At 40.8% G+C, this 26,644-nt stretch overlaps 1 protein-coding gene across 5 annotated transcripts in view; it reads left to right on the forward strand.

The window, feature by feature from the left end:
• Positions 1–26,644, forward strand: part of MGA (MAX dimerization protein MGA) — a 109,087-nt gene that overhangs the window by 11,154 nt on the left and 71,289 nt on the right. The gene's annotated exons all lie outside the window — the stretch shown is intronic.

A 26,644-nucleotide genomic window follows, 5' to 3' on the forward strand; every position in this document is an offset into this window, starting at 1 on the left:
AAAAAAAAAAAAAAAAAAAATACTGTGCTAAGTGAAATAAGCAAAACAAAAAAAGACAAATACTACAAAATATTCGTAAAAGTAGAAAGTAGAATGGTGGATGCCATGGGGTAGAGAAAGACTGAAAGATGTTGGTCAAAGGGTACAAAACTTCAGTTATGCCAGGTAAATTTTAAAGAAACAGTAAACATGCTATTTTAACTAGTAATAATTTTCAGCTGCTTCTTTGGGCAATTTATGGATTAGGTTATCCCTCAGGCAATAAATTCACAAGTATTAGGTACAAATAATGACTGTAAATGCATTTTGTGCCTTGTGTAGATAAGTTTTGTTTCCATTATGATTTGGGGTTTTCTTCCCTTCTTCACTTATTATAGTAGGCCCACCACATCTTCTGGTTCTGCATCCACAGATACAACTGGCCAACTAAGGTACTTGAGTATCCTCAGATTTTGGTATCTGGGGAGGGTCCTGGAACCAGTCCCCCTCAGATACAGAAAGTTGCCTGTAATAATGAGTTGTCTATACAGTCAGTCTTCCATGGAGGCTGCAGCTGTGTGTTCAACCAACCACAAATCCAAAATATTTGGGATGGGATGGGGGGGAGGATTTCACAAAGTTCCAAAAAGCAAAACTTGAATTTGACTATTGTGAATGATACTGTTGTTTCTTTTTGTTTGAACTTAACGTTATTTTTGTTTGTTTATTTTTTTTGAGATGGAATCTCGCTCTGTTACTCAGGCTGGAGTGCAGTGGCGCATTCTCGGCTCACTGTAACCTCTGGCTCCCAGGTTCAAGCGATTCACCTGTCTCAACCTCCTGAGTAGCTGGGATTGCAGGTGTGTGCCACCATGCCCGGCTAAATTTTTTGAATTTTTTTTTTAGTAGAGATGGGGTTTCACAATGATGGCCAGGCTGGTCTCAAACTCCTGACCTCAGGTGATCCACCCGCCTCGGCCTCCCAAAGTGTTGGAGTTACAGATGTGAGCCACTATGCCCGGCCTGAACTTGCCTTATTTTTATTTTTATTTTTTTATTTTTTGAGACGGAGGCTCAGGCTGGAGTGCAGTGGCATGATCTGGGCTCACTGCAACCTCCGCCTCCCAGGTTCATGCCATTCTTCTGCCTCAGCCTCCCGAGTAGCTGGGACTACAGGCGCCTACCACCACGCCCGGCTAATTTTTTGTATTTTTAGTAGAGATGGGGTTTCACGGTGTTAAGCCAGGATGGTCTTGATCTGACCACGTGATCCGCCCGCCTTGGCCTCCCAAAGTGCTGGGATTACAGGTGTGAGCCACTGCGCCCAGCCATTATTTTGATTTTTAAACCCAAGTTCAGCAAAAGTAAAGAAATCCCTGCACACGAATTCCCTTTACTTTCCTTTTCTTGCAAAAATTGTAGGCCACTAACAGCTACTATTTTTTGAATTTGGAATCACCATGCCCATGAGTTCCCCTTGCCTTGTCTATGAGCTGGTTATTGCTTTGCTTTTTCTAAGGATTGTTGCAGCAGGAGTAAGTGTTACTCAAGCAATGCATACAGTTTTTTTGTCAAAGGGGAAAGGTTCTTTCAGGTTATACTTTTTGCTGTGGTATTGTTTGTAATTGCAACTGGTGGATGCCATCTTTAAACTTGATTCTTCAGCCACAGCTTAATCATCTTGATTAACATAATTAAAATAAGATTTAAACAGTTGATCACAAATTATATTTTTACCCTTGTTATCCAGAAATAGTTTAGTGTACCGTTGGATGATGCAGAATTTATTAAAATTCCTTTGGAGGATAGGGCCTGAAGAAGTTCCTTAGGTTAAAGGGTCAGATGTATGTTGGTTTGTTTTTTGAGGCAGTGTATGGCTCTGTCACTTAGAATAGGGTGCAGTCGTGCAATCACGGCTCACTGCAGCCTTGACTTCCTGGACTTGGGTGATTCTCCTACCTCAGCCTCCTGAGCAGCTGGAACTACAGGCATGCATCACCATGCCTGACTGATTTTTTGTATTTTTAGTAGAGACAAGGTTTTACCATGTTGCCCAGGCTGACCTCAAACTTGTGAGCTGAAGTGATCTGCCAGCTTTGACCTTTCACAGTGCTGGGATTACAGGCATGAGCCACCATACCCGGCCAGGCTTATTTTTTTTGTTATAGAAAGCAGCTGTTGGGATTACATATGGTTGAGCTTTTGATTTTAATGAATCAAGAGAGTGGTTCAGATTTATTAACATGTAGTATCTCTGTCACTGAAGGGAGAAAAGCAACTCGAATCATGCTCCAAGAAATAGCATTATCTTTATGTGTGAAAATGGTATTTAGCTATATGTAAACTTTTTCTCTAAATGCTTGATAGGGGAGCAGAAATTATTTTTAGGCAAGAGTTGGGCAAATCTGGCCTATAACTTATTTTAGTGTGTATACAAGAATATGTGACAGAGACCATAGATGCTTGTAAAGCCTAAAATATTTACTGTCTGTTCCTTTACAGGAAATAATTGCCAACCTCTGATTTAAGGGTCTAAAAAATTATATACACATGCGTGTGCACGTGCACACACACACCCCCCACACACACACTATTTTCCCATTTTCTGTTCAGTTACTGATATATGATTGCTTTGTCATTCTGCTTTGTTTTAGCTAATGCTATTGGTAAATGCACTGATTTCAGGCTTTATTTGCTACATTTGCTGTTGCTTGACCGTTTTCTCCTACTTTAAACTCTCTTATTTTCTTCCTTGGCTTTTACCATACCATTCACGTGGTTCTCCTAACTCTTGATTTTTTTCCCTTCTTTCAGTTATTCTTACTGACTCCTTATAATATATTCAGATATTTATTAAATGAAGGTTATTTCCTAGTATTATGCTCCTGTAGTCCCCTTTCTTCCTTCCTTCCTTCTTTTCTTCCTTTCTTCCTTTCTTTTTCTTTTCTTTCTTTCCTTCCTTCCTTTCTCTCTCTCTGTCTCTTTCTCTGTGTCTTTCTGTCTGTCTTTGTCTTTTTTTGTCTTTCTTTTTGTCTTTCTGTCTTTTGTTCCTTCCTTCCTTCCTTCCTTCCTTCCTTCCTTCCTTCCTTCCTTCCTTCCTTCCTTCCTTTTTTCCTTTCCTTTCCTTTCCTTTCCTTTTTGGAAGGAGGACAGAGTCTTGCCCTGTTGCCCAAGCTGGAGTGCGGTGGTATGATCTTGACTCGCTGCAACTTCTGCCTCCTGGGTTCAAGTGATTCTGGGTTCAAGTGCCTCAGCCTCTAGATTAGCTGGAATTGCAGGTGCATGCCACCATGCCTGGCTAATTTTTGTAGTTTTAGTAGAGACAGAGTTTCACCATGTTGGCCAGGTTGGTCTCAAACTCCTGGCCTCAAGTGATCCTCCTGCCTCAGCCTCCCAAAGTGCTGGGATTACAGGCATGAGCTACCATGCCCAGCTGTTGTAGTCTTTTTCTTCTTCTTTTCTTTTCTTTTTTTTTCTTTGAGATGGAGTTTTGCTCTTGTTTCCCAGGCTGGAGTGCAGTGGCACAATCTTGGTTCATTGCAACCTCTGCTTCCTGGGTTCAAGTGATTCTCCTGCCTCACTCTCTGAAGTAGCTGGGATGACAGGCATGTGCCACTACGCCTGGCTAATTTTCGTATTTTTAGTAGAGATGGGGTTTCACCATGTTGGCCAGGCTGGTCTTGAACTCCTGACCTCAGGTGAGCCACCTGCCTCAACCTCCCAAAGTGTTGGAATTATAGGCATGAGCCACCGTCCATGGCCATCTTGTAGTCTTATCTATGACTTTGACCTCTTCTCCCATCTAATATTGATTATTATTTTGTTTTGAGACGGACTCTTGCCGTGTTGTCCAGGCTGGAGTGCAGTGGCACAATCTCGACTCACTGCAACCTCTGCCTCCTGGGTTCAAGCAATTCTTTGCCTCAGTCTCCTGACTAACTGGGATTACAGGCATGTGCCGCCACACCCGGCTAATTTTTGTATTTTTGGTAGAGGTGGGGTTTTGCCATGTTGGACAGGCTGACCTCAGGTGACCCACCCAACTCAGCCTCCCAAGTGCTGGATTACAGGGGTGAACCACTATATCCCACCAATTACTATTTTTTATTTTTATTTTTTGAGACAGAGTCTGGCTCTGTTGCCTCAGCTGGAATGCAGTGGCGCGATCTTGGCTCACTTCAACTTCTACCTCCCAGATTCAAGCAGTTCTCCTGCCTCAACCTCTGGGGTAGCTGGGATTACAGGTGCCCGCCACCATGCCCAGTGGAGTCTCGCTCCGTCACCCGGGCTGAAATGTAGTGGCATGATCTGGACTCACTGCAGTCTCTGCCTCCTGGGTTCAAATGATTCTCCTGCCTCAGCCTCCTGAGTAGTTGGAACTATAGGCATGCGCCACCATGCCCAGCTGTTTTTTTGTATTTTTAGTAGAGATGGGCTTGCACCATGTTGGTCAGGATGGTCTCGATCTCTTGACCTCTTGATCTGCCTGCTTTGGCCTCCCAGAGTGCTGGGATTACAGGCGTGAGCCACGGTACCCTGCCAATAGTGATTATTTTTAAAGCTACTGATATCTCTAACTTATTTGTCTCTCTTCTTAGTTCCAGACCTCTAGATCAAAATGTTCATTATTACAGACAATTCCAACTGAATTTTTCTTTTTACTTTTAAATCCTACCCTTTTTTTTTTTTTGCATTAGCTATCGTAGTCATTCAAATCGGAGAACTCTGCATTATTTTTGCCTGATGATGTAAACCTGTTAAGTTATTCTCCTATTGATGCGTATTTGGATTGTTTCTAGTTTTTGACTATTATGAATAAAATTAATATGAACTTTCTTATACGTGTCTTTGGTGAACATATGTGCTAGTGTCTTTTTGTTATATGTCTAGGAAGAGAATTGCTGGGTCATAGAGTAGGCATACTTTTAGTAGACACTGCCAGAATTTTCCAAAAGGATGATACCAATCTGCACTTCCACCAAAATTGTATTATGAGAGTTCCTGTTACTTCTACATCTTTGTCAGCACATGTGGTATTGTCTTTTTTGTTTTTAGCTATTCTGATTTCACTATCTCTAGAGGCTACTGCTGCTTTTTTTTTTCCTGTCTGTTTTTTTTGAGTCAAGATCTTGCTCTGTTTGTTTCTCAGGCTGGATTGCAGTGGCAGGTTCATGACTTGCTGTAGCTTTGACCTCCTGGCCCTAGTGATCCTCCTGCCTCGGCCTCCCTAGTAGCTGGGACTACAGGCATGCACCACCACGCCTCTTTTACATGACCTTCAAACATTTGGGGGAAAATTATCCTTTATGATTTCTGTTATCTTTTATTTGTAACTGAATACCTTTTCGTTTCAAGTACTTTTCTAAGTACCAAATGAAACAAATTCCTGCATTATGGATCTTAGGTTTTACATAATTCCAACCTAAGCATAGCTTTTCCATGTGTGACATAGTTTTCCGATGTTTTTCCGTTTGATTAGTTGATTGCACACTACCATGGGTGCACCTTGAGTTTCTGGCACATATATTTTTCTCCCAAGAAAGCTCATCAGAATGCAAGTGAGTGAGAATGACGTTGTTATAGAGAGAATCACTTTGGTTTGATTTTTTAGACACAAAGTCTCACACTGTTGTGCCAGCTGGAGTGCAATCTCAGCTCACTGCAACCTCCACCTCCTGGGTTCAAGTGATTCTCCTGCCTCAGCCTCCCGAGTAGCTGGGATTTCAGGCACACGCCACCATGCCTGGGTAATTTTATGTAGGGGTTTCACTATGTTGGCCAGGGTGGTCTCATGATCCGCCTGCCTTGGCCTCCCCAAGTGCCGGGATTATAGACGTGAGCCACTGCACCTGGTCTGGTTTGATATATTTAAAACAAGAATTAATTCACAAATGTCAATATTAGACAAATATGAACAGTTTTACAAATATGCTGTTCCCACAGTTTAGAATCCTGCTTTTTTTCCCCAACATTATACATTTCTATGGCAGGCATTTTTAAGGGGCTGCATTAGTATCCATAAGATGTATTTAATCAGTTCTCTGTTGATGGCTCTTGAAATTGTTTTAGTTTTTTTAGCCACTACAAATAATGCTTCAGTAAAATTTCTTACACACAGTTTTTATACACTTTTGCAAATATAGCGATTAATTCTTCGGAATGGAATTGTCTAGATCAAGATTTTAAATTTTAATTAGTTGTTAAATTATATTCTAAAAGGTTATAACCATTTATATCCCTACCCATAGTACATGAACCTGCTGATTTTTATATCATCTTTGCTGTTGTTATTGTAGTCCATAATACCATCCCTGCTGCATAACATCTGCCTGGTTTCCCAGCTGCTTTTGCCCCCACAATCCCATGCTCTATTTGGTAGACAGAAGGATCTTTGAAAAATATGACTTACAAGGGATTATGTCCCCTCTTAAAATTCCCTCTTAAAATTCTTCAGTGGCTTTCCATTGCACTTGAAGGCTGCTTGCCCGATCTCTTTGGCTTTATCCCATTTATCTGTTGATGGACACTTGGATAGCTTCTACCTTTTTGCTACTGTGAATAATGGAATTACGAATTCAATTTTTTTTTTTTTTTTTGGAGATTGAGTCTCATTCTGTCGCCCTCAGGCAGGGTTGCAGAGGTGTGATCTTGGCTCACAGCAACCTCTGCCTCCTGCATCCCCCGCATCCAGGTGATCCTCCTGTGTCCAAGTGATCCTCCCACCCCAGCCTCCAGAGTAGCTGAGATTATAGGCATGTGCTGCCACACCCAGCTAATTTTTATATTTTTATTAGAGGTGGGGTTTCGCCGTGTTGGCCAGACTGGTTTTGAACTCCTGACCTTAGGCGATCCACCCACCTCAGCCTCTCAAGTGCTGGATTACATGGGTGAGCCACTGCACCTGGCCAATGAATTCTTTTGGCTGTATACCCAGAAGTAGAATTGCTGGATCATATGGTAATTCTATTTTTAATTTTTTTTTTTTTTTGAGACGGAGTCTCGCTCTGTCGCCCAGGCTGGAGTGCAGTGGCCCGATCTCAGCTCACTGCAAGCTCCGCCTCCCGGGTTTACGCCATTCTCCTGCCTCAGCCCGAGTAGCTGGGACTACAGGCGCCCGCCACCTCGCCCGGCTAGTTTTTTGTATTTTTTAGTAGAGGTGGGGTTTCACTGTGTTAGCCAGGATGGTCTCAATCTCCTGACCTCGTGATCCGCCCGTCTCGGCCTCCCAAAGTGCTGGGATTACAGGCTTGAGTCACTGCGCCCGGCCTATTTTTAATTTTTTGAGGAACCACAATACTGTTTTCCAAAGTGGCTGAACCACTCTACATTCCCATCAACAGTGCACAAGTGTTCTAATTTCTCCTTATCCTGGCCAGCGCTTACTGTTTTTAATAATAGCCATTTTAATGGGTATGGAGGGATAGCTCGTTATGGTTTTTAATTTGCATTTCCCTAATGATTGACACTGTTATTTAGGCATCTTTTCACATGCTTATTTATTGTTTGTATAAGGAGAAATGTTTATTCAAGAGCTTTGCCTATTTAAAAATTGAGTCGTTATTTTGTTGTTGAGATGCCAGAGTTCTTTTTTTTTTTTTTTGAGACGGAGTCTCGCTCTGTCCCCCAGGCTGAAGTGCAGTGGCCGTATCTCAGCTCACTGCAAGCTCCGTCTCCCAGGTTTACGCCATTCTCCTGCCTCAGCCTCCCGAGTAGCTGGGACTACAGGCGCCCACCACCTCGCCCAGCTAGTTTTTTGTATTTTTTAGTAGAGACGGAGTTTCACCGTCTTAGCCAGGATGGTCTCGATCTCCTGACCTCGTGATCCGCCCGTCTCGGCCTCCCAAAGTACAGGGATTACAGGCTTGAGCCACCGTGCCCGACCTAGATGCAGGAGTTCTTTATATATTTTGGATATTAATCCATTAGAGAAAATATTTGCAAATCTTTTCTCTCATTCTGTGGGTTGTCTTTTCATTCTTATATAGTGTGTTTTGATGCACAAGTTTTTAATTTTAATGAAGTGCAGTTTTCCTATTTATTATCTTGCCTGTGCTTGATGTTATGCTTAAGAAATCATTGCCAAATCTAACATTAGAAAAAGTTTCCCTTATGTTTCTTAGTAAGGGTTTTATAGTTTTGCCTCTTAAGTTTAGGTCTGCGATCAATTTTTTTGTTTTTTTTGAGGCGGAGTCTCGATCTGTCACCCAGGCTGGAGTGCTGTGGCCGGATCTCAGCTCACTGCAAGCTCCGCCTCCCGGGTTCACACCATTCTCCTGCCTCAGCCTCCCGGGTAGCTGGGACTACAGGCGCCGCCACCTCGCCCGGCTAGTTTTTTGTAGTTTTTTTTAGTAGAGACGGGGTTTCACCGTGTTAGCCAGAATGGTCTCGATCTCCTGACCTCGTGATCCGCCCGTCTCGGCCTCCCAAAGTGCTGGGATTACAGGCTTGAGCCACTGCGCCCGGCCAGTCTGCGATCAATTTTGAATTTTTTTTTTTTTTGACACAGCGTCTCTGTCACCCAGGCTGGAGTGCAGTGGTGTGATCTCGACTCACTGCAACCTCTGCTTCCCGGGTTCAAGCGATTCTCCTGCCTCAGCCTCCCAAGTAGTTGGTGCTTGCCACCATGCTTGGCTAATTTTTGTATTTTTAGTAGAGATGAGGTTTTGCTATGTTGACCAGGCTGGTGTCGAACTCCTGACCTTAAGTGATTGGCCTGCCTCAGCCTCCCAAAGTGTTGGGATTACAGGCGTGAGCCACCACGTCTTAGTATTTTTATTAGTGGTATAAGGTAAGGGTTCAGCTTCATTCTTTCGCATGTGTGTATCCAGTTTTCCCATCACCATTCATTGAAAAGACTGTCCTGGCTGAGTGTGGTGGCTCACACCTGTAATCCCAGCACTTTGGGAGGCTGAAGTGGGCTGATTACGAGGTCAGGAGTTTGGGACCAGTGTGGCCAACATAGTGAAACCCTGTCTCTACTAAAAATACAAAAAAAATTAGCCAGGCATGGTGGTGCACACCTGTAGTCCCAGCTACTCAGGAGGCTGAGGCAGGAGAATTGCTTGAACCCGGGAGGTGGAGGTTGCAGTGAGCCGAGATTGTGCCACTGCCCTCCAGCCTGGGCAGCAGAGCGAGACTCCGTCTCAAAAAAAAAAAAAAAAAACGAAAAACAAAAAACGAAAAGACTGCCTTTTTCCCGTTGAATGGTCTTTGCACCTGTTGAAAATCAATTGACCACATATGTGCAGATTGATTTCTCAGCTCTCTGTATTCTGTTTGCCTGTATGTTTATCTTTATGCCAGTATGACATTATTTTGATCACTAGAAATTTTCAAATTGGGCAGTGTGAGACCACCAACTTTGTTCCTATTTTTCAAAGTTGTTTTTGCTATTTAAGGTCCCTTGAGATTCCATTTTCTTTCTCTTTTTATTTTTTTGAGACTGAGTCTTGCTCTGTTGCCCAGGCTGGAATGCAGTGGTGTGATCTCGGCTGGCTGCAACCTCTGCCTCCCATGTTTAAGCGCTTCTTCTGTCTCAGCCTCCTGAGTAGCTGGGACTACAGGTGTGCGCCACCGTGCCTGGCTAATTTTTTGTATTTTTAGTAGAGACGGGGTTTCACCATATTGGCCAGGCTGTTCTTAAACCCCTGACTTTGTGACCCGCCTGCCTTGGCCTCCCAAAGTGCTGGGATTACAGGGATTATAGGCATGAGCCACCGCGCACGGCTGAGGTTTCATTTTCTACTTCTGAAAAATCCCGTTGGGATTTTGATAAGGATTTTGTTGAATTCATTCAGCACTTTGGGGTGTCTTCCTATTCATGAACATGGGATATCTTTCCATTTTAATTTTTTTCAATAATGCTTTTATGGTTTTCAATGTAAAAGTGTTTTGCTTTCTTAGTGAAATCTATTCGTAAGCATTCTTTTTGATGCTGTTATATATTGAGTGGTTTCCTTTTCTTTTTATATTGCCCATTGCTGTTTTGTATTGCATATTGTTCATTGTATAGGAATACAATTGACTTGTGTGTGTTGAGTTTGTATCCTTCAACTTTGCTGAATTTGTTTATTAAGTGAGTGGTTTGTGTGTGTGTTGTGGGGGGGGTACTGAGAGTGGGTTTTTGAAAGTTTTCTATATGTAGGATTGCACTATCTATTAATAGAGATATCTTTACAAACTCCTTGACAATTTGAATATGCTTTTTTTTTTCTTTTTCTTATCTAATTGCTCTAAATAGGACTTTCAGTAGTAGGTGGCAAATAGTGGCCAAAGTGGGAGCATTATGGTTGTAGTTTGTCTTTTTCTAGTGATTAGCAAGGTTGAACACCTTTTTGTATTATTTATTGACCACTGGGGTTACTCAGGTGATTGTGTATATTCTTGGACACTATTTTCTTCCCTTGATTAATTTGTCTACCCTTAAGGCCCAAATCACATTGTTTTTTTTTTTTTTTTTTTTTTTTGAGACGGAGGCTTGCTCTGTCACCCGGGCTGGAGTGCAGTGGCCGGATCTCAGCTCACTGCAAGCTCCGCCTCCCGGGTTTACGCCATTCTCCTGCCTCAGCCTCCTGAGTAGCTGGGACTACAGGCGCCCGCCACCTCAACCGGCTAGTTTTTTGTATTTTTAGTAGAGACGGGGTTTCGCCGTGTTAGCCAGGATGGTCTCGATCTCCTGACCTCGTGATCCGCCCATCTCAGCCTCCCAAAGTGCTGGGATTACAGGCTTGAGCCACCGCGCCCGGCCACCAAATCACATTGTTTTAATTGGTATAGCTTTATAATGGTTAACTGCCTGACCATGGTCCTACCGTATTCCACTTCTGTGGTAAGGCGTTTTTCTAACTAGTCATTGTTGGTTCTTAACTATTTTGATGCATTTCTTACTCTCTTGAGTGTATTGCTCAGGTTGTTGCAGCATTCTTTCTTCTAGTTTTGCCCTTGTCAGAATTATAATTTTTTAAAGGAAATTCAATACTGTTACTAATCTGCTTAACTTTTCAGAGGTACACAGTTGCCTTACAATTTATAAAATTAAGTAAAAATAGTACTATTCTGTTTTAACCCCACCTGATGTATTGAATAAGAACCCATAGTTAGTCTCCATAGGTTGAAATGCATGGTCCCCAACAAGACTGCCCCTAGTTGAGACATTAACCACAACTGGAGATTCTAGGCCACCTGTACTTTTCACCAGTTGGCTACAAATCCTGAGATTCTCACAGTCTCCCTCAGGTTCACTAATTCACTAGACTCACAGAACTCAGGAAAACGCTGTATTTAGAATTAGAATTTTGCTGTAAAGAATACAAATTAGAACCAGCCTAATGAGACGTAAAGAACAAGGTCTGGGAGGGTCTCACATCTCACATGCAGAGTTTCCATGCCCTCTCCCTATGGGTATGGAAATAGGGAGGTACATCAGCCTTCTGGGACATCAATGTGTTCACCATCACATTGGTGAACCAACCAGGAAGCTTTATTAAGCTTTGGTATTAAAAATTTTGGGGGCTCATTATGTAGGGGTAATTGACAAAATCTGTGATTGAACTTAATCTTCATTTCTATTCCCCATCCTAAAGGTTGAGCTGGCTCAGAGTCCCAGTTCTTTAATCACAGTGTTGTTCTTTTTGGAGACCAGCGCCATCCTGGATCTATTTAGGGGGTCTACCGCAGGTCATGTCATTAGCATAAACTCAGATGTGAGCCAGTGGGCTCATGAATGACAGTCCCTTCTGTCACTCTGGAAATACCAAATATTTTAGAAGTTTTGTACCAGGAACCCTGGACAAAGACCAGACAAGCTCATTATACAGCAAATACATAATACATAATTTAAAAAGATTAGAAAAAATCACTTATGATGAAAAATAGTAGTGACTTGCTTTACCGTTTTTCACCCCCTAGTTTTCTTCATAGAGGAAATTAGTTTTTCCATCTTAGCTATTTCTTGTGGTATTTGCCTCTGTCTGGGTCATATGCATAATGCCAAATAATGATCAGTTTTACATGTAATCCATTTAAAATTATTTTCTAGTACAATATGTAGGCCATTTAGTTGTTACTCTTTTTAAATCCTCTTAGTATAGTTACTCCTTTTTTTTTGTTTGTTTGTTTTAATTCTCTTAGTATCATTATCATAATTTTTGGTCAACTAATTTTTCTTTCTTTTTGAGACAGAGTCTCACTTGGTTGCCCAGGCTGGAGTGCAGTGGGTGATCACAGTTCGCTGCAGCCTCAACCTCCCAGGCTCAAGTGATCCTCCCATCTCAGCCTCCCGAGTAGCTGGGAGTATAAGTGTGCGCCACCTCGCCTGGTTAATTTTTTTATTTTTGTAGAGATGGAGTTTCAGCATGTTTCCCAGGCTGGTCTTGAACTCCTACACTCAAGTGATCCTCCTGTCTTGGCCTCCCAAAGTGCTGGGATTATAGGTGTGAGCCATCATGCTTGGCCAAATAATCCCTTTTTTTGTTTTGTTTTGTTTTTTGTTTTTTGTTTTTTTGTTATTTTGAGACGGAGTCTCACTCTGTTGCCCGGGCTGGAATGCAGTGGCCGGATCTCAGCTCACTGCAAGCTCCGCCTCCCGGGTTCACGCCATTCTCCTGCCTCAGCCTCCCGAGTAGCTGGGACTACAGGTGCCCGCCACCTCGCCCGGCTAGTTTTTTGTATTTTTTAGTAGAGACGGGGTTTCACCGTCTTAGCCAGGATGGTCTCGATCTCCTGACCTCGTGATCCGCCCGTCTCGGCCTCCCAAAGTGCTGGGATTACAGGCTTGAGCCACCGCGCCCGGCTGTAATCCCTTTTTTTAATAAGATAAATACTGTATACTGCTGAGCCAAATGTTATACTATGAGTTAATTTTATAACTTTGTTTTGTAGTAGTTAATTATTGCCTTTTTTTTTATATATTTATAATTTTATATGTACTGGTGCTTATTCTATAGACCACATTCCTTTTTTCCCCCCCTCCCTGAGACGGAGTTTTGCTCTTATAGCCCAGGCTGGAGTGCAATGGCTCACTGCAACCTCCGCCTCCTAGGTTCAGGCGATTCTCCTGCCTCAGCCTCCCGAGTAGCTGGGATTACAGGCATGCGCCACCACGCCTGGCTACTTTTGTATTTTTAGTAGAGATGGGGTTTCTCCATGTTGATTAGGCTAGTCTCCAACTCCCGACCTCAGGTGATATGCCTGCCTCGGCCTCCCAAAGTGTTGGGATTATAGGCGTGAGCGACTGTGCCCCTCTTCTGCCTATGTTCTTTAATAAAATCTTTTGGTTCATTCATACACACACACACACACATTCGTACATATATGTGCATACACATATTCTTCTACTGAAAGTAAATTTTTGTGTGTACCTCCTCTGCATACTTCGGGAGCTCTTTATTCTCATTTGCCAATCTGTTCTGGTTGTTCTCTAGCCCCCTACCAAGCTGCCATCTTGGGATTTTCCTTTGCTGTCATCCTGTTAACTTTACATTTGCTATTTTCATACAGGTTCTTTTTATTTGTCTGTCTGTTTGTTTATACATATATATATATGTATGTATGTATGTATGTATTTATTTATTTAAGATGGAATCTCGCTCTGTCACCCAGGCTGGAGTGCAGTGGCGTGATCTCGGCTCACTGCAACCTCTGCCGCCTGGGTTCAAGGGATTCTCCTGCCTCAGCCTCCCAAGTAGTTGTGACTACAGGCTCATGCCTCCATGCCATGCTAATTTTTGTGTTTTTGGTAGAGATGGGGTTTCACCATTTTGGCCAGGCTGGTCTTGAGCTCCTGACTTCAAGTGATCCTCCTGCCTCAGCCTCCCAGAGTGCTGGGATTACAAGTGTGAGCCACTGCACCTGGTCCTGTAGGTTCTTTTGTGTACCATATCTTAAGCTGTCTTTACTGGTTTGTGTTGTTTTTCTTCATTTGTGAAGTTCATTTTTCAGTAGTTTCTTTAGAAAGTATCTGTGATAGAGTTTTAAGATGTTTAAGTAAAATTACTTATGATGAAAATAGTTCCCAGCTTCACCTCTCTTCACCCCTCAATTTCTTCTTATATGTTGGTAATTGGCTTTATTCTGCTTCTCACATTTTATAAAATTGTTTCTGTAACGAGTTCTTTGAAAATGTGTTGTTGCCTCCCAGTTTCCTGTTGAGAAGTTTGATGCCATGTTTTGCTCTGGTGATTTGAATGTAACCTTTCCCCCTTCTGCTTTCAGAACCTTTTGTTGATTCCTCATATTATGAAGTTTCACAGTTATAAACCTTGGTGCGGTAGTTCTCATCATTGTACTATGCTTTATTTTTTTTAATTGAGACAGGGTTTTGCTTTGTCACCCAGGCTGGAGTGCTGCGACACAATCCATGGCTCACTGCAACCTCGGTCTCCTGGTTTCCTCAAGTGATCCTCTCACCTCAGCCTCTTGAGTAGTTGGGACTGATTACAAGTGTGCACCACCACACCTGGCTAATTTTTTATTTTTATTTTTTGTAGAAACAAGATCTCACTGTGTTTCCCAGTTTGGTCTCGGCCTCCTGGGCTCAAGCAATCCTCCTGCCTTGGCCTGCCAAGAGCTCTTTTATTTTCTTTTGTACTCTACATTTCTCTTAATTAAAGCACTAGTTTTTTTTGTTTTTGTTTTGGAGATAGTGTCTCACTTTGTCACCCAGGCTGGAGTGCAGTGGCACCATCTTGGCTCACTGCAGCCTTGACCTCCTGAGGTCAAGTGATCATCCTACGTCAGCCCCATAGGTAGGTAGTTGGGACTACAGGCATGAACACTTGACTAATTATTTTTTGTATTTTTTGTGGAGACGGGGTTTCACCATGTTGCCCAGGCTGGTCTCGAACTCCTGAGCTCAAGCAGTCCGCCCTTCTTGCCCTCCCAAACTGCTGGGATTACAGGTGTGACCCACCGTGCACAGCCCAAACACCAGTTTTGTTTTTTTTTTTCTCTTTCCTTTTTTTAAAAAAATTTATTTTTATTTTATTTTAAGTTCCTGGATACATGTGCAGAATGTGCAGGTTAGTTACACAGGGCATGCTAAGCACCAGTTTTATGGAAGGTGCTATAATATTGGTGGTTCTTGGCCGGGCGCGGTGGCTCAAGCCTGTAATCCCAGCACTTTGGGAGGCTGAGACGGGCGGATCATGAGGTCAGGAGATCGAGACTATCCTGGCTAACCCGGTGAAACCCCGTCTCTACTAAAAAATACAAAAAAAACTAGCCGGGCGAGGTGGCGGGCACCTGTAGTCCCAGCTACTGGGGAGGCTGAGGCAGGAGAATGGCGGAAACCCAGGAGGCGGAGCTTGCAGTGAGCCCAGATCTGGCCACAGCGCTCCAGCCTGGGCAACAGAGTGAGATTCCGTCTCAAAAAAAAAAAAAAAAAAATTGGTGGTTCTTATGTGCACCCTTATTGCCTATATGTATGTTTAATCATAGCATCTGTTAAATTACATCATATTGTCTACTTGTCTGTCTCCCACACTGGCTTGTAAATTTCTTGAATGTAGACATAGTGCTTTATTTACTTTGTTAATCTCTGTGCCTAACAGAATGTCTGGCATTACTGGGCACTCAGCATATGTTAAGTGAATGAGTTTATCAGGAGTATTTGAAACTTTCTTAACGTGTCTTAGAATGGCTGGTATTGTCACACATTAATATGTAGTGTTATTTGTTGCATTGATTACATAATGCCAACAAAAAAATGCTTTTAATTGATGTTTGTAATTCATTGATTTTGCCTAGGTATTCGTTTGCCTAATTTATTTGGATAGAAGAGGCTTCTTAGAAGAATGAAACTTAACTGTTTGTAAAATTCTCTCCCCAAGGCAAGGTTTCATGTATTATGTATAAAGTTTTTGTTGGAAAATAGAAGATATCTTTTCTTAGAGTGTTTATAACTTAGCAAGTTCAATTTCTCAGGAAGATGTGAAAGCAGTTATTGCAATAGCAGCCAAGATCTAGCCTCACGGGGTTTCCCAGCTACTGCAAACAAACTGCGTGTTGTGTGCTAAATGAAAAGAAGATAAAAGATTTTTTTCTACGTTATGAGAGTTATGTCTTGAAATGCGAAGATACCGAGAGAACAATAGCAAGTTATTTAAGCGTTAATCTTAAATTACTTGATATAGAATGTCATTTATATGTGATATACATAAGAACTGAGATAATTGGGAAAGGGAAAAGAGTGGGCTTAATTCTGGAAATCGATTGACTTGTGGCTTTTCTGTAGTTTTTGCTTGTTTAACCTTTAAAAAACATAAAGGGAAACTGGATTTTGGTAATGGCTAATAGCCATACATTTATTAAAAATTATTGAGTTAACACTTAAAATGTGGGTGGCTTTTATATTATGTAACTTATACAGTAAAGTTGTAAAAAAAATTGATAAAGAGATAGCTGTTTTCATCAGTTAAGTGAAATACATGAAAGGGGGAAGTTTTGGTTTTCACATTTAAGTCTGTGATCTATCTTGAATTGTTAATAATTTTTGTACATGCTGTGAAGGGTCAAGGTTCATCTTTTTCCATGCAGATGGCTAGGTGCTCTAGCATCACTTATTGAAAATATTTTCTCCATTAAATTGCATTGTTGCTTAGGAAAATCAGGTGACTGTATGTGCATAGGTAGGTTTATTTTATACTAAATTCTGTTTCAGTGATTTATTTGTCCATGTTTTCTATTATTTTGGGCAATACCATGCTGTCTTACTGATAGTAGGTTTATAGTAAGTCTTAGAATCTGGTAATGTAAGCCTTTGAACCTCCCATTATTTTGGTAGAATTATTCTAGGTTCTTTGTATTTCCACATAAATTTTGAGTCAGCTTGTCGGTTTCTGTGAAAAAAACCACTGGAATTGCCTTGAATAATAGATCCATTTGAAAAGACTTGATATCTTGACATCATTGAATCTTCTGATGAACATGGTGTATATCTCTGTTTATTTACATCTTATTTAGTTTATCTGAACCATAATCCATTCTTTTCAGTCTTTAATTAAACTTATTCCTAGGTGCTTTAAAAACTGATCCTTGTAATTGGCATTTAAAATAATTTCCAATTTTCGCCGGGCACGGTGGCTCACGCCTGTATTCCTAGCACTTTGGGAGGCCGAGGCGGGTGGATCATGAGGTCAGGAGTTCAAGACCATCCTGGCTAACACAGTGAAACCCCGTCTCTATTAAGATTATAAAGAGAAATTAGCCGGGCATTGTGGTGGGCGCCTGTAGTCCCAGCTACTCAGGAGGCTGAGGCAGGAGAATGGCATGAACCTGGGAGGCAGAGCTTGCAGTGAACCGAGATTGTGCCACTGCACTCCAGCCTGGGTGACGGAGCAAGACTCTTGTCTGGGGAAAAAAAAAAAAATTCAGTTTGATAGTATATAGAAATTCAGCCGACTTTTACTACTTTATAGATTCCTTTAGAAATTTTCTACATATACATTGTTACCTATGAACAAAATTAGTTTTACATCTTCTTTCCAATCTTTATGACTATTCTCTCTTTTTTTATTGTATTGCTTGGATTCCCAGTACTGTGTTGAAAATAAATTTTGAGGCAGGGTACAGTGGCTTATGATTTTAATTCCAGCACTTTGGTAGGCCAAGGCAGGAGGATCACTTGAGCCCAGGAGCTTGAGAGCAGCCCTGGCCACATAGTGACAGCCACCCAGCCCACCCCCATCTCTATAAACTTGAAAAATTAGCTGGGCATGGTGGCACACACCTCTAGGCCCAGCTACTTAAGAGGCTGAGATGGGAGGATAGTTTGAGTTGAGCCTGGGAGGTTGAGGTTGCAGTGAGCCGTGGTTGTGCCACTGCATGGGCAACACAGTGAGATGCTGTCTTAAAATAAAAAAAAAAAATTTGAGTGGTCATTCATGTCTCCTGATCTTAGAGAAACTCACTCTGTATTTTTATTGCATGTTGGGTGTAGTTTTTGTGTAGTGCTCTTTATCACATTGAAATACTTTCCTACTATTACCCATTTTCCTGAGTATTGTTAAGAATGAGTATTGAATTTTATCAAATGATTTTTCTAAATCCATTGAAATATCATATGTTTTTTCCCCTTTATTTGGTTAATATGGTGAATTAACATTGATTTAGAGGGGAGGGGTGATGATGTTATACCACTCTTACATTCTTGGGCTAAACATTACCTGGCCATGATGATATCATCCTTTTTAATGTTACTGGTTTCAATTTGCTAATATTTTATTGAGGATTTTTGCACCAAATTCATGTGGGATATTTGTTTATAGTTTTATTTCTGATGTGTTAGCAGTAGGGTCATGGTTACCTCATAAAACATGTTGCAAAGTGTTCTCTGTATGTGCTGAGTTTGTGCAAGATTGCTATTTTTTTTTTCATTATGTATTTGATAGAATTTATCAGTGAAGCCACAGAGTTTTCTTGTTGGCAGGTTTCAAATCATGACTTCAAGTTCTTTGTTTTTTTGTATTTTGTTAATTTTTCTCTCATCATTAATTCCTTTACTTGTTTTTGCTTTTATTTTCCTTAGATTAGGGTTTGGTGGACTAAGACCCATGGATCATATGTGTCTACCACTGGTTTTTACTTGGCTTGTAAGCTAAGAATGATTTTTACACTTTTCAGTAGTTGGGGGAAAAAAAAAACAAAAGAACAGTTGTTTGTGGTTGAAAATTACAGTTCAAATTTCAGTGTCCTATTTTTTGGAAGACAGTATGCTCATTTGTTTATGTAGCATTTTTTGTGCTAAGATGGCAGAGTTGAGTAGTTGGAGCAGAGACTGTATGGACTGCAAAGCCTAAAATTTTTACTGTTTAGCCCTTTACAGAAAAAATGTATCAACTCCTGTCTTAGATAATTTATTTAAGACTTTTTCATTTGTATATATTTTAAACTATACGTTTGACTCTTGAGCACTACTTTAGGCACATTCTACACATTTGAAATGTTGAGTTGATGTTTGTTATTGATTTGTAGTTTGATTTCATTGTTGTCAAAGAATATATGGCTTAAAACCTTTGGAAATTTATCAAGGGTTTGCTTTATTGTCTAGCATGTGATCTGTTTCTAATTGATACTTCATGTATACTTGAAAAGGATGTGTGTACTGTACAGTTGTTGGATATAATAATCTATATAAAGGCTTATCAAGTAAGTTTGATTGATAGTATTATTCAGTTCTTCTGCTTCCTGGTTTTTTTAATGTCAGTTACTGAGAAAGATGGGTTAAAATCTCCTACTATAGTTGTGGATTTGTCTGTTTCTCTTTTTGGTACTGTAGATTTTTGCTTCAAATATTTTGAAGCTATATGATTTAGGTACATGCACTTTTAGGGTTGTTAATGTTTTCTTGGTGGATTGAGCTCATAAAGTTTTAGTTACGTGCCTCTTTATCTCTGATAAAACTCCTTATTTATTTTATTTTTATTTTGTTTTGAGATGGAGTCTTGCTCCGTTGCTGAGGCTGGAGTGCAATGGCACGATCTTGGCTCACTGCAACATCGGCCTCCTGGGTTCAAGTGATTCTCCTGCCTCAGCTGTTATAGCTATTATAGGCACACACTACCATGCCCAGCTAATTTTTTGTATTTTAGTAGAGATGGGGTTTCACCGTGTTGCCCAGGTCCAACTCCTGACCTCAAGTGATCCACCCGCCTTGGCCTACCAGAGTACTGAGATTACAGACATGAGCTACTGCGCCTGGCCTAAAACTCCTTAAAGTCTACTTTGTTTGATGTTATTGAGCCATATTGGTTTCCTTCTGATAAGTTTTTGCATAGTTTATCTTTTTCCCTCCTTGTATTTTAATTCTTCTTCCTTGAATTTATGTTGCAACTCTTTTAAATAGCTTATAGTTGGACTTGTTTCTTTATCCCGTTACAATTGGACTGTTCTGTTCATTTACATTTAATGCCATTACTTATGTAGCTGAGTTTTAACCTTGTCATCTTACTATTTCCTCCTCCTCTTATCTGTTTATCTTTCCCTGTTTTTGTGTGAATTGAGCTTTTCAAATTCCATTTATATAAAAATTACCTCTTTGTAATTTTTTTAGTGGTTGCATTTGTCTACTCAGGCTGCAGTAACAAAATATCATAGATTGGCTGGCTTAAGCAACAGAAGTTTTTTTTCTTTTCACAGTTCTGGAGGCTAGAAAGTCCAAGATCAAAGTTCTGGCAGGGTTTGGTTTCTCATGTCTCATCTTGGCTTACATATATAGCTGCTTTCTTGCTATGTCCACATATAGGGGGAGCGGGGGATGTCTCTTTTCCTCTTCTTATGAGCCCACCATCCTGTTGGATTAGAGTCCCACCCTTAAAACATCTTTTAACCCTAATTTTCTCGTAAAGCCCTGTTTGGGCTTCCACATACGAATTTGGTGGGGGACACAATTCAGTATATAGCAGTGGTTATATGAATTACAATGTGCATCCTTAATTTATTGAATATAATTTGAATATGAACTGCTAATGCAGTTATAGTTGATGACCTTCTATGTGATATAAGCCTCTAAACCTTGTTACTTTATTTGTTTTAAACAGTCAGTAGTCGGTGTGTGTCTTCTCCCTCTCTCTGGCTCGCTCTCACCCTCTTGCCTTCCCTTGCCCTCCCTCCTCCTTCCTCTCCCTACCTCTTTCCCTCCCTTCTCCCTTCTCTTTCCTCCCTTCCTTTCTCCCTTTCTCCTTCTCTCCCTCTCTCCTTCTCCTCTCCCTCTTTCCCTCTCTCCCTAAAAATAAAAAAAAGTCAGTCAGTAGTCGTTTAAATAATATAAGGGAAAGTCTTTTATATCTACTTATTTATTTATTTATTTATTTATTTTCATTTGTTTCTGGATCTGTGTTTATTTTGGTTCATTTTTTTTTTCTTTCTTTCTTTTTTTTTTTTTTTGAGTTAGGATCTCACTCTGTCACCCAGGCTGGAGTGCCGTGGTGCTATCTCAGCTCACTGCAACCTCTGCCTACCAGGTTCAGGTGATTCTCATGCCTTAGCCTCCCGAGTAGCTGGGACTACAGGTGTGCACCACCACGCCTGACTAATTTTTATATTTTTAGTAGAGACAGGGTTTTGCAATGTTGCCCAGGCTGGTCTTGAACTCCTGACCTCAAGTGATCCGTCCACCTTGGCCTCAGTCACCACACCTGGCCCATATTGTTTCATTTTCTAACAGTCTGAAGAACTTCCTTTAAGAGTTATTTTTTAAAAACTTTTGAAAAATTGAGTTACAATTCACATACAATAAAATCTACATAAAATTCACCCACCAACTGAAAGTGTAGAGTTCAATGGTTTTTAATATATTCACAGGATTGTGCAACTATTACTTCAGTGCTGCAGTCAGTTTTAGGACATTCCCAGCACCCCAGGAAGAAAACTCATTTAAGGAACTTCCCATTTTCCCTCAGCTACTCTCAAGCTCCACCCAGTCCAACACAACCACGTGTCTGTCTCTGCAGATTTGCCTGTTTTGGATATTTTATGTAAATGGTATCATTTAATATGTGATCTTTCATGCCTAACTTGTTTTACTTAAACTTGATGTTTTTAAGTTTCATCCATGTGTAGCATGTATCTGTACTTTGTTCTTTTTATTGTCAAATAATATTTTATTGTGTGGACATTGCCACATTTTATTCATCAGTTGGACAGTAAGGTTTTCAGTTTTTGGCTGTTATGAATAATGTTGCTGTGAACATTTGTGTACAAGTCTTTGCGTGAACACAGTTTTTTTGTGTTGAAAAGACCATTTTTTCCTCTATTGAATTGTCTTGGCACCTTGGCAATTGAATCAGTTGACATAAATGTGGGCATTTGTTTCTGGACTTGCAATTCTGTTAATTAATCTGTATATCTAGTCTTATGTCAGTATCACACTGTTGACTGGGCACAGTGGATCATGCTTATAATTTCAGCACTTTGAGAGGCCAAGGCAGGAGGATAGCTTGAGCCCAGGAGTTTGAGACCAGTCTGGCCAACATGGTGAAACCCTGTCTCTACTAAAGAGAACCTGTCTCTACAAAAAAATAAAAATAATAGCTGAGTGGTGTGGTGGTATGTGTCTGTAGTCCCAGCTACTCGAGACGCTAAAGTGGGAGGATCACTTGTTTCCAGGAATTTGAGGTTGCAGTGAGGTACGACAGCGCCATTGCACTCTAGCCTGGGCGACAGAGTAGGACCTTGTCTCAAAACCCAACCAAACCAATAGACACACTGTCTTAATTACTGTAGCTTTGTAATAAGCTGAAACCTGGAAGTGTGAGTCCTCTGAGAACTTTGTTTCTAATTTTCAAGACTGTTTTGGTTTTTTTGGTGGATCCCTTGCATTTTCATGTGAATTTCAGGGTCAGTTTGTCGCTTTAAAAAAAAAAAAAAGTCACAGATAGGGTTTTGGTAGATATTGCATTGAATTTGTAGATCACTTTAGGGATTATTGCTGTTTTACCAATATGAAATATTTTTTTCCCATAAACGTGGGATATTTTTCTATTTATTTTGGTCTTTAATTTGTTTCAACAGTATTTTATAGTTTTCCATGTATAAGTCTTGAACTTCTTTTGTTAAATTTATTCCTATTTTATTCTTGTTGATGCCATTGTAAAATGGAATATTTTCTCATTTCACTTTTGATATTCATTGCTAGTTTGTAGAAAAACTATTTGTGTGTGTGTGTGTGTCTTGGATCCTGGAATCTTTGTAAACTGATTTATTAGTTCTAATAGTTCTTTAGTGGATTCTTTAGTATTTTCCATATACAAGATCATGTTACCTGTGAATAGAGATAGTTTTGCTTTTTCCTCTTCAATCTGGATGCCTTTTATTTCTTTTTCTTGCCTAATCATCCTGATAGAATCTCTAGTACAAGTAAGTAGAAGTGGCAAGAACCGATATCTTTATCTTATTTCTGAGCTGAAGAGTATTTTTATGCAGTCTAAATGATCTCAGCTGTCCGAAAATGTCTTCAAGTTTAAAGGCTTCTTTTGATAGATATAGAACATTAGGTTGGGAGTTTTTCTTTCAACACTTCGTGATGGGGGGTAAAGTATATTGTCTTCTGACTTTCCAGTGAGTCACTAGTCAGTCTGTTGTTCTCTTTGTTGTTCCTCCAGTGTAATGTCTGTTTTTCCTTCTGCTGCTTTCAGGATTTTTCTCTTTGTCTTTCATTTTCAGCAGCCTGACCTTGATTTGCCTAGATAATGACTTTTTTTTTTTTTCCTTCTGTTTGTCCCCCATTGTTGCTTACTGAGCCTGGATCTGTGGGATAAAATCTTTTGCTTTTGGAAGATTTTTGTTCATTTTCTTTTCAAGTATTTCTTCACTTGTTTCTCTTGTGTTTTTGGAAGGGCGGTTACTAGTATGTTAGATCATTTCATGTTGTCCCAGAGATCTCTGACACGGTTTATTTTTGTTTGTTTGTTTCTCTGTCCTTCAGTCGAGGTGATTTCAAGTGGCTTCCTATTTCAGTAAATTTCAGCTCACCTCACGTTTCAGCTGTGTCAAGGGAGGAGTGATTGGTCTTCTATCCCTGGCAGGACCTTAGGACCTAAGCATTGGTAGACTACATGTTCTCTTATTTCCAGGCCAGCCTTTCTGCAGCACGCTGTTTATTCTGCAGAAGTCCTCTGGAGTGGGTGGTAATTGGACAGCAGTGAGAACTAGTTTTGTATTTGGGGTCCTCGAGATTCTGCCCATGCTCGGGCACAAAAAGTTGGATTTTGCAGATCCTTTGCCTATAGTTGCTTTTTTCTCTCCTTACTGTATGTTCACGCAGTACAAATGCTGCTTAGGGTTGAAAGCGGTAGCTATCTCCTGCCACCTAGGGAAGGCTGGTCCCCTTCTGTAATTCACTTGATTTAGACTTATTTATGTCCAGAGGTTTTCAGTATCTTGTAAGAAAAATAATTTACTTAGTGTTTTCTCATTGTTTACGGCAAAAGTGATGATCTTTTGTGATCTTCCACATTCTAACTGGAGGTGGAAATCTTCCATTGGAGGATTTTCTTTTTCTTTTCTTTTCTTTCCTTTTTTTTTTTTTTTTTTTCAGTTTGAGACGGAGTCTCACTCTGTTGCCCAGGCTGAAGTGCAGTGGCGCAACCTCTGCCTCCCAAGTTCAAGCAATTTTCCTGCCTTAGCCTCCCGAGTAGTTGGAACTAGAGGTGTGCACCACAAAGCCTGCCTTTTTTTTTTTTTTGGAGACCAAGTCTAGCTCTGTTGCCCAGGCCGGAGTGCAGTGGTGTGATCTCAGCTCACTGCAACCTCTGCCTCCTAGATTCAAGCGATTTTCCTGCCTCAGCCTCCCGAGTAGCTGGGATTACAGGTGTACGCCCCTGTACCTGGCTGAGTAGCTGGGATTACAGGTGTGCGCCACTGCACCTGGCTAATTTTTTGTGTTTTTAGTAGAGACGGGGTTTTATCATGTTGGTCAGGGTGGTCTTGAACACCTGACCTCTGTTAATCCGCCCGCATCAGCCTCCCAAAGTGCTAGGATTATAGGCATGAGTCACTGCACCCAGCCTATTGTTTTAGTAGTGATGGGTTTCACCATGGTTGCCGCCAGAGTGGTCTCAAACTCCTGAGCTCAGGCAATCTTGCCTGCCTCTGCCTCTGCCTCCCAAAGGGTTAGAATTACAGACGTGAGCCACCACACCGAGCTTCTATTGGAGGATTTTGAAGTAAGGTTAAAATCTTAAGTAGAAATTGTGCAAGGAACAAGTAACTACACATTCATGTAGTAGTTGCTAGTGCCTGTTTTAAGTTTTATAAAGTTTTACAAAGACAGTGACTTTAATTGGGTTAGCAAGTAGTGAAAAAAATAGTGCTTCATTCATTAATGATGGATTGGTGTTGAAAATGTATTTTATTGGACAGAGACACTAATGTAGTATTTTCCATGTGATTGGATCCTATGGAGTATAATGCAGGTTATTGTTCAAGATGAGGCTGAAATGGCTGAGGATAAATTATATATTGGGCTTTGAAAAACACCCCAGATATTTATACTTTTTTCTTTAGTTTCAGAAGCCTTTGAAATGCTTTTGAACAGGCAAGTAATGTAAATATAGTTCAATATTTTAGGGAGATAAATTAGGTAATAAAAGTAATGGATGTGAAAATATCTTGATTGGGGGTATTTAATTTTATTGCCTTTTCTTGTGATTTTGCCCCTCAAATCACTGCCTTGCTGGCTTTTTGATGTCTTCAAATAGATTTTAAGAAATATTCTGGGGGGAAAAAACTGTTCAGTGTAACTTTTCTAGTTCTAAGTGGAGGAGGGTCAGTCTGCTCTGAGCTATTTCACACTACTAACCTAACTTTTAAAAAAGTGGCTAGGCTGGGCGTGGTGGCTCACGCCTGTAATCCCAGCACTTTGGGAGGCCGAGGTGGGCAGATCATGAGGTTAGGAGTTCGAGACCAGCCTGGCCAACATGGTAAAACCCTGTCTCTACTAAAAATACAAAAATTAGCCGGGCGTGGTGGTGCATGCCTATAATCCCAGCTACTCAGGAGGCTAAGGCAGGAGAATTGTTTGAACCTTGGAGGTGAAGGTTGCAGTGAGTTGAGGTCATGCTACTGGACTCGAGTCTGGGCGACAGAGCAAGACTCCATCTCAGGGGAAAACAAAGTGACTGATCAGAGGAAAATATTTTAGTTGCGTAAATGCTGTTTTCTTATTTTTAAAATTTTAAAATTTTAATTTATTTATTTTAGAGGAGGTGTCCTGCTTTGTTGCCCATGCTTTAGTTCAGGGTGTGATTGTAGCTCACTGCAGCCTTGAACTCCTGGGCACAAGCAGTCCTGGCACCTCAGTCTTCTGAATAGCTGCTACTACAGGCATGTGCCACCATGGCTGGCTGTAAATGCTGTTTTCAGTCATAGGCTTTGAACTATTTAAAAAAAAAATGCCCACAGTCCCTTGTTACATATTATTTGTTAGTGAATATATGTAGTGGGTGTGTATAGTTTTTCTCAAAGCAGTTTTCATCCTGCTTTCCTGTACTGCTAACATGTTGACTTGTGTGGATATTTTGGTGGGGGGAAATGAGAGGTGCAGTTTTGAAATTTCTGAAGCTGAGAATTCTAATTCCAGTCGTATTACTTTATGTGGAATCTTTTTTTTTAAATTTTTTTGAGACAGGTCTCGCTCTGTCGCCAGGTTGGAGTGCAGTGGCGTGATCTCGGCTCACTGCAACCTCCGCCTCCCGGTTTCAAGCGATTATTCTGCCTCAGCCTCCCAAGTAGCTGGGACTACTGGCATGTGCTGCCACGCCCAGCTGGTTTTTATAGTTTTGGTAGAGACGGGGTTTCACCATGTTGGCCAGAATGGTCTCAATCTCTTGATCTTGTGATCCGCCTGCCTTGGCCTCCCAAAGTGTTGGGATTACAGGCGTGAGCCATTACACCTGTTATGTGGAATCTTAACCCAAATTTTTATTTCTACCATTTCTTTTATTTCTCGAGATACATTGGTATAGTTCTTAGGCTTTTAATGGCTGATTGGGAGGAGGGGGAAACTAGATGTTTATGTTGCTTTTTGATGAATTAATACACAATATATCTGGGTCATACGTATTTGCCTTCAACTACTCTATCTTTTATTTTGGAAGAATTAGTGGTGAAATATTTATATTGAAAGTGAGTTTTTCAATTTTAAAGTTGAAAAATCATCTGGCAACATCAA

Source organism: Piliocolobus tephrosceles, chromosome 6 (genome assembly GCF_002776525.5).
Source record: "Piliocolobus tephrosceles isolate RC106 chromosome 6, ASM277652v3, whole genome shotgun sequence".
Classification (NCBI taxonomy): domain Eukaryota; kingdom Metazoa; phylum Chordata; class Mammalia; order Primates; family Cercopithecidae; genus Piliocolobus; species Piliocolobus tephrosceles.